Genomic DNA, 8,954 nt, shown 5'->3' on the forward strand with positions numbered 1-8,954 from the left:
ACAGGCGTGGGGCAGGGCTGCACCTCCCAATTCCCACGCCTACCCTTGTCTCACTGCCAGGACCTATAGCTGCTCGGTGTCTGCCCTGTTCTTCCAGGGCCCTGCCCCCAGGTACCACACTGCACAGCCGGCTTGGGAACAGGTTAGACAAGTCAAGGCTGTCTGAGGCTTTGCTCTGTGTTTCCTGGAATGGGCTAGCAGGGAGTTACCTGATCAGGAAAAAAGAACCCCAGGGGAAGGTCACAGGATGAAAATATCAGCAGGATCCTGGTGGCAAATGCTGCCTTCGCCAGGAAGTCCTCCCAGGCCCCAGCCACAGTGGTCCCATGCCCCCCATGGCCCCTCCTAGGGTCTCTATGCTAAATCTTCATCTCCCTCCTCTCCTGTCCTCACTCTTCAGGCTTCACAGGTCAAGATGAGCAACTGTGGCTCTATTTCCACTCTCAGTGTGCCCAGCTGGCATACTCAGGGCAGAGGAAGGGGCTCAGATCTTTGCAGAGAGACCCTTGATGGGCGACGGCACCTGTAGCTCTAGGATGGTGCATTGTTCATTGGTTTATTTATTTACTGTGCAACCATGGGTAGATTACTTAACGTCTCTGAGCCTTTCGGAAGTAACAATAACACCTAATTGCCATGGTTCTTGAGAGGGTCACAGAGGGAGACGTGAGAATGGAAAAGGCAGATCACAGCTCCTGGCACAAAATCAGTGCCCCTCAACGTTGCCCGCTAATGTTTCCACAAGTATTTGCTGAGCACCTTCTAGGTTCCAGGGAGCAGAATGAGCTCAGGTCCTGCCACTGTCCTTCATGGATGGCCTGACTCTGTCCCCACCCCACCTTCCCCCGAGCCTGAGACCAAGGACACGCCCTGCTTAGGGCTGTAGAGAGTCTCTTGGCAGAGTGTGCAGCCCTGTGGGCAGGAGGGACATCTGAGATAACCCTTGGTTGTGACTGGAGACAGCCCAGCGGAGGCCACAGCCTGAGACCAAGCCCTGGCCCTGGAATCTTCGGTAGCTAAAGATGTAAATGCCAATGTGACACCAGGAAGGGACCTCGGGATGGGGAAGGGGATACAGGGCAGAATGCTAAGTCCCATCTAAGAGCAGCAGATGGGTTATGGCCACTGGGGAGGCCCACTGCCTCCAAACCACTGAATTGTACACTGTAAATGGGTGAGTTGTATGGGATGTGAATGCTATCTCAATAAGCTGTTTTGTTTTGTTTTGTTAAACTGAACTGACAAGAAGCCTGAATAGACGTAAATAAATTAAAATATGCTCAACCTCAGTAGCAATTGTTAAAATGTAAAATAGGTCGGGTGCAGTGGCTCATGCCTGTAATCCCAGCACTTTGGGAGGCCGAGGCTGGTGGATCACTTGAGGTTAGGAGTTCCAGAACAGCCTGGCCAACATGGTGAAACCCTGTCTCTACTAAAAATACAAAAAATTAGCCAGGCGTGGTGGCATGTGCCTGTAATCCCAGCTACTCGGGAGGCTGAGGCAGGAGAATTGCTGGAACCTAGGAAGCAGAGGTTGCAGTGAGCCGAGAGCACACCATTGCACTCCAGCCTGGGCAACAAGAGAAAAATGAAATTATATCAGGCATGCTCTTAGACCATGGTGGAATAAAACTGGAAATCAACTCCAGAAAGAACCTTCAAAACCATGCAAATAACTGGAAATTAAATAACCTGCTCTTGAATGAGCATTGGGTCAAAAACAAAATCAAGATGGAAATTAAAAAATTCTTCAAACTGAATGACAATAGTGACACAACCTATCAAAACCTCTGGGATACAGCTAAGGCTGTGCTAAGAGGAAAGTTCATAGCCCTAAATGCCTACATCAAAAAGTCTGAAAGAGCACAGACAATCTAAGGTCACACCTCAAGGAACAGAGGAACGAGAACAATCCAAACCTAAACCAAGCAGAAGAAAGGAAATAACCAAGATTAGAGCAGAACTAAATGAAATTGAAACAGAAAAAATATACAAAAGGTAAATGAAACAAAAACTTGTTCTTTGAAAAGATAAATAAAATTGATAGATCATTTGCAAGATTAACCAAGAAAAGAAGAGAGAAAATCCTAATAAACTCACTGAGAAATGAAACAGGAGATATTACAACTGACACCACTGAAATACAAAAGAGCATTCAAGACTATGGTGAACACCTTTACACACATAAACTAGAAAACCTAGAAGCAATGGTTACATTCCTGGAAAAATACAACCCCCCTAGTTTAAATCAGGAAGAATTAGATACCCTGAACAGGCCAATAACAAGCAGCGGGATGGAAGTGGTAATTTTAAAATTACCAACAAAAAAAAGTCCAGGACCAGAAGGATTCACAGCAGAATTTTACCAGACAGTCAAAGAAGAATTGGTACCAATCCTTTTGACACTATTCCACAAGATAGAGAAAGAAGGAACCCTCCCTAATTCATTCTATGAAGCCAGCATCATCCTAATACCAAAACCGGGAAAGGACACAACCAAAAAAGGAAATGACAGACTGATATCCTTGATGAACATAGATGCTAAAATCCTTAACAATATACTAGCTAACCAAATTCAACACCATATCAAAAAGATAATCCTCCATGATCAAGTGGGTTTCATACCAGAGATGCAGGGGTGGTTTAACGTAGGAGGGTCAATAAATGTGATGCATCACATAACCAGAATTAAAAATGAAAATCACATGATCATCTCAATAGATGCAGAAAAAGCATTTGATAAAATCCAGCATCCTTTTATGATTAAAACCCTCAGCAAAATCAGTATACAAGGGACATATCTTAATGTAATAAAAGCCATCTATGACAAAACCACAGCCAACATAATACTGAACGGGAAAAAGTTGAAAGGCTTCCCACAGAGAACCGGAACAAGACAAGGATGCCCACTCTCACCACTCCTTTTCAACATAGTACTGGCAGTCCTAGCCAGAGCAATCAGATGAGAAAAAGAAATAGGGGCATCTGAATCGATAAAGAGGAAGTCAAACTGTCCCTGTTTGCTGATGATATAATTGTTTACCTTGAAAACCCTGAGGACTCCTCCAGAAAGATCCTAAAACTGATAAAAGAATTCAGCAAAGTTTCTGGATACAAAATTAATGTACACAAATCAGTAGCTCTTCTATCCACCAACAGCAACCAAGCAGAGAATCAAATCAAGAATTCAATCCCTTTGACAATAGCAAAAAAACAAACAAACAAAAAAACAAAACAACTTTAGAATATACCTAAAAAAGAAGTCGAAAGACCTCTAAAGGAAAACTACAAAACACTGCTAAAAGAAATCATAGATGACACAAACAAATGGAAACACATCCCATGCTCATGGATGGGTAGAATCAGTATTGTGAAGATGGCCATACTGCCAAAAGCAATCTACAAATTCAACACAATCTCCATCAAAACACCACCATCTTTCTTCACAGAGTTAGAAAAAACAATTCTAAACTTCATATGGAACCAAAAAAGAGCCCGCACAGCAAAAGCAAGACTAAGCCAAAAGAACAAATCTGGAGGCATCATACTACCTGATTTCAAACTATACTCTAAGGCCATAGTCACCAAAACAGTGACATATCGGTGTAAAACTAGGCACACAGACCAATGGAACAGAATAGAGAACCCAGAAATAAACCCAAATACTTACAGGCAGCTGATCTTCAACAAATAAACAAAAACATAAAGTGGGGAAAGGACACCCTTTTCAACAAATGGTCCTGGGATAATTGGCTAGCCACATGTAGGAGAATGCAACTGGATCCTCATCTCTCACCTTACACAAAAATCAACTCAGGATGGATTAAGGACTTAAACCCAAGAGCTGAAACTATACAAATTCTAGGAGATGACATTGGAAAAACCCTTCTAGACATTGGCTTAGGCAAGGATTTCATGACCAAATAAACTATGATATATATATACACACACACAGTATTGTGTATATATATACTATGGTACATATATATACACTATGATATATATATATACACACACTATGGTGTATATATATATACACGCTATGGCATATATATACATACTATGATATATATACACGCTATGGTATATATATACATACTATGGTATATATATACACTAATGGTATATATATATGTTGGAATACTACTCAGCTATAAAAAGAAATGAATTAACAGCATTTGCAATGATCTGGATGAGATTGGAAACTATTATTCTAAGTGAAGTAACTCAGGAATGGAAAGCCAAACATCGTATGTTTTCACTGATATGTGGGAGCTAAGCTATGAGGACGCAAAGCATAAGAATGATACAATGGATTTTGGGGACTTGGAGGGAAGAGTGGGAAGGGGGTGAGGGATAAAAGACAACAAGTATGGTGCAGTGTATACTGCTCAGGTGATGGCTGCACCAGGATCTCACAAATCACCACTAAAGAATTTACTCATGTAACCAAATACCACCTGTATCCCAATAACTTATGGAAAAAAAATCAGGGGCCAGGCGCAGTGGCTCACATCTGTAATTCCAGCACTTCAGGAGGCTGAGGTGGACGGATCACTTGAGGTCAGGAGTTCAAGACCAGCCTGACCAACATGATGAAACCCCGTCTCTACTAAAAATACAAAAAAAATTAGCCATGCATGGTGGCGTGCACCTGTAATCCCAGCTACTTGGGAGGCTGAGGCGGGAGAATTACTTAAATCTGGGAGGTGGAGGTTGCAGTGAGCTGAGATCGCACCATAGCACTCCAGCCTGGGTGAAAGAGCGAGACTCCATCTCAAAAGAAAAAAAAAAGAAAAAAACAAAGCCAGGCACAGTGGCTCATGCCTGTAATCCCAGCAGTTTGGGAGGTGGAAGCGGGAAGATCACTAGGTCAGGAGATCAAGACCATCCTAGCTAACACAGTGAAACCCTGTCTCTACTAAAAATACAAAAAATTAGCTGGGCATGGTAGCAGGCACCTGTAGTCCCAGCTACTTGGGAAGCTGAGGCAGGAGAATGGCGTGAAAAAAAAAAAAAGTAAGAACCTTTAAGTTACATTTCAGAAGGCACACCATTCCCATCAAACCAAATTAATAAGAGCCTATATGACCAATCAAATCTTGCTGCATTTTATGCGAAAAAATCAGGCCAAGTATAATAAGCCTAAAACTTATTTTGCACATAAATTGGTCTTACTATAATTTCTCTCTGGTACAAAAGGAGGGCTAGAAAGAGAAATTCTTTCAAAGGAAAATTATAACACTTATTACTAGATTCCAGCCCTGACTTTTGTTTTTGAGTGCAGATTGAATCATGAATTATCTCTTGGCTACAATAAGCCTCTAAAGAACCAGATTAGAGGGCAGGCGCGGTGTCTCATGCCTGTAATCCCAGCACTCTGGGAGGCCGAGGTGGGTGGGTCACGAGGTCAGGAGTTTGAGACCAGCCTGACCAACATGATGAAACCCCATCTCTACTAAAGATACAAAAATTAGCCGGGCGTGGTGATGCGCGCCTGTAATCCCAGCTACTCAGGAGGCTGAGGCAGGAGAATCACTTGAACCAGGGAGGTGGAGCTTGCAGTAAGCCGAGATTGCAGTACCGCACTCCAGCCTGGGTGACAGAGTGAGACTCCGTCTCAAGAAAAAAGAGTACCAGATTATAATTTTTCTTCATATTTTTAGTTGGTGCCCTGATGGAATAGATTCCTTTGTCTGTTCTGACACACAAATACTCTTAATTGTCAAATTATTATCATTATTATTGAGACAGAGTATCTATCACCCAGGCTGGAGTGCAGTGGCAAGATCTTGGCTCACTGCCACCTCTGCTTCCTGGGCTCAAGCAATCCTCCAGCCTCGGCCTCCTGAGTAGCTGGGACTACAGGCACACGCCACCAGGCTCTTCTAATTGTTGTATATTTTTTAGAGACAGGGTTTTGCCATGTTGCCAAGGCTGGTCTCAAACTCCTGGGCTCAAGTGATCCACCTGCCTCGGCTTCCCAAAGTTCTAGGATTACAGATGTGAGCCACCACACCTGGCCAATTGTCAAATTGTTAATGTTATTTATCTCTCCTTGTTTTACCTCCAAGGAAACCAGAATCATGGCATTCTGAAGACTAGAGATGCTAACCTCTCTCATTTGGCACCCCACTGGGCCCAATTTGCTTTTTACTGCAAATGACCTGCTGTTGAAACTATACAAGCACCCTCCCTCTGGGCCCAGGGACTGTTGTGGAAGAGGTGGGCATGTGACATTGTAAGGGCAGGGTTTGAGGGATATTGTTAGCTCAGATCCTCCAAATCAAGGATGGGTACACAAATGCCTAAACAGCTGGGCAAAGGACAAAGGGACTTTTGACTTCTGAGCCAATGTGTGGCACTGTATTAGTCTGTTCTCACACTGCTAATAAAGACATACCTGAGACTGGGTAATTTATAAAGGAAAGAGGTTTAATTGACTCACAGTTTAGCATGGCTAGGGAGGTCTCAGGAAACTTACAGTTATGGTGGAAGGGGAAGCAACCACATCCTTCTTCACATGGTGGCAGGAAGGGGAAAAATGAGAGCTGAGCAGAGGGAAGCCCCTTATCAAACCATCAGAACTTGTGAGAACTTACTCACTATCACGAGATTAGCATGGGGCAAACTGCCCCCATAATTCTATTACCTCCCACCAGGTCACTCCCACCACACATGGGGATTATGGGAACCACAGTTCAAGATGAGATTTGGGTGGGGACACAGCCAAACCATACAGGCACTTTTTTATCCATTCCCAACCACAAAGAATTTTCTGCTTCCTGTAGAATTAAAAGACAATTTTTACTGAGAGGATACAAAGATCCTCCTGGACAAAGCCTCCTGGGTATAATACTCCTAGTTAGGAGATTTATGCAGATAGATATATATTTTTAAAAGTTTTACCAGCCATCTTAGAACAAATTACTAGAAGGCCACAAAAAGCACTGCAGCACCACAAAAGTATCTAAATTCCTTAGCTTAAAAGGTTATAGTAATGTTTATGTTTTATATAGTTAATTGCTATAAGTCTATAAAACCAAGATTACAGTAGCTCAACACATAGAAATTAAAGATAGATAAAGTTATTGCGGGATCTGGCCAGCAGCCCGCAATGCAATGGGGGCTCTCTCTTTGTTCCCAGGCAGATTGGCAGGTCGAAAAATAATAGACACACACAAGATAGTGAAAGCTGGGTCCAGGGGGGTCACTGCCTTCTGGTCCTGCAGTGCCAACAATGCACTGGATATACCAGCATTTATTATTAAGTTTAGTGAGGGTGGGGGTAGGTTAGTGCGGGATTTAGGGTCATTTGATTCTGAGGTGAGATGGTCACATGGGGATGAAGTAATTCTTTAACATAACATCTGTATGCGGAAGTACAGTATACAGGGATAAGAATTTACAATATAGCGTGTGCATCAGTAATTTCTAACAGAGCCTAAAAACAGAAACACAGTCTTTCCATAACCTATGATTAGCAAGATATTAATCAGCGGTAACAGTTGCAGCAAAAGCTGGTTACAAACAATCCATAGAAACAGGACGTGAAGCTAGACAACCGATTAGACCAGAAATTCTCAGAAGGGAGTGTGCCTTAACCCTAAAGAGGCCTAGAAGAGCCATGGCATTTTTAGCCATGGCTAAAATGAGGGCATTTTTAGCCCTATCTTATCCATATGGACAGGGGCCCCTCATGTGTCCATTTATAGGCTCTCTACAAGGGTCGCATTCCATTCCCAGAGCTATGAACATCTGCTTTTCTGGGATAGGAATCTCGGTGATGTGAAACCTCCCTGACAGCATGTCCATTCATAGGCTCTCTGCAGGGGGAAGCACATCACGCGCTGTTGGCTCGTTCTGGCAGTCCAACCTGGCATTGTCTTTACACAATCCTGCATGCAACTTTGTGTTTACAATAATTAGGAGCATTTCATCTTTTATTCTGTAGCAATAGTTTCAAGGGGTCTCCTTACATAAAGTCAATTTTATAACCTCACCTTTGGCTTTTATTTTATTTTATTTTTTTATTTTTTAAAACCAGAACATTTATTGCATGACTAATTGTTGACATTCTTTTTTTTTTTTTTTTTTGAGACGGAGTCTCGCTCTGTCACCCAGGCTGGAGTGCAGTGGCGCGATCTCGGCTCACTGCAAGCTCCGCCCCCCGGGTTCACGCCATTCTCCTGCCTCAGCCTCCCGAGTAGCTGGGACTACAGGCGCCCGCCACTACGCCCGGCTAACTTTTTGTATTTTTAGTAGAGACGGGGTTTCACCTTGGTCTCAATCTCCTGACCTCGTGATCCACCCGCCTCGGCCTCCCAAAGTGCTGGGATTACAGGCGTGAGCCACCGCGCCAGGCCCGACATTCTTAAGATGAACTGGATGCTGCAACAGCTGCCCTCTTGGGTTTAGGTGTTGTTCCTTCACGGAATCCATGCCTGAATCTGCGTTATACAATTTTTAGGTGCCTCATTCGACCAGTTCTGGTGGTTTTTCGTCTTTTAGCCTTGGCACTCCAGTTATACTTTCTCTTGCGCTTGGCAGAGTAGCCACATTTGCCACAGGTCGACTTCTGAAGGTGGTAGGCCTCAGAGCCACAGCGGCGGCACAACGTGTGTGTCTTATTGCGATGCTTTCCAAACAATGATGTTCCCCTCGTCATCTCGCTTCTGCGGCCGAGACCAGAAAGTGGCTTTTTGTTTGTACAAAAAAATTTTCCAGGCACGGTGGTGCACGCCTATGGTCCCAGGTACTTGGGAGGCTGAAGTGGGAGGATTTCTTGAGCCGGGAGGCAGAAGTTGCAGTGAGCCGAGATCATGCCACTGCAATCCAGCCTGGGCGACAGAGCGAGACTCCGTCTCAAAAACAAAACAAAACAAAACAAAACAAAACAAAACAAAACAAGTTAATGAATGCCTGTTCACATCCATCTTTCCTAGAACATTTAA

General features: G+C 43.6%; 1 pseudogene; it reads right to left on the reverse strand.

Moving 5' to 3' along the window:
* Positions 1 to 8,367: 8,367 nt before the first annotated feature.
* LOC112441182 (large ribosomal subunit protein eL37-like) lies at positions 8,368 to 8,710 on the reverse strand (annotated as a pseudogene).
* Between the last annotated feature and the right edge of the window lie 244 nt (positions 8,711 to 8,954).

Source organism: Pan paniscus, chromosome 9 (genome assembly GCF_029289425.2).
Source record: "Pan paniscus chromosome 9, NHGRI_mPanPan1-v2.0_pri, whole genome shotgun sequence".
Taxonomy (NCBI): domain Eukaryota; kingdom Metazoa; phylum Chordata; class Mammalia; order Primates; family Hominidae; genus Pan; species Pan paniscus.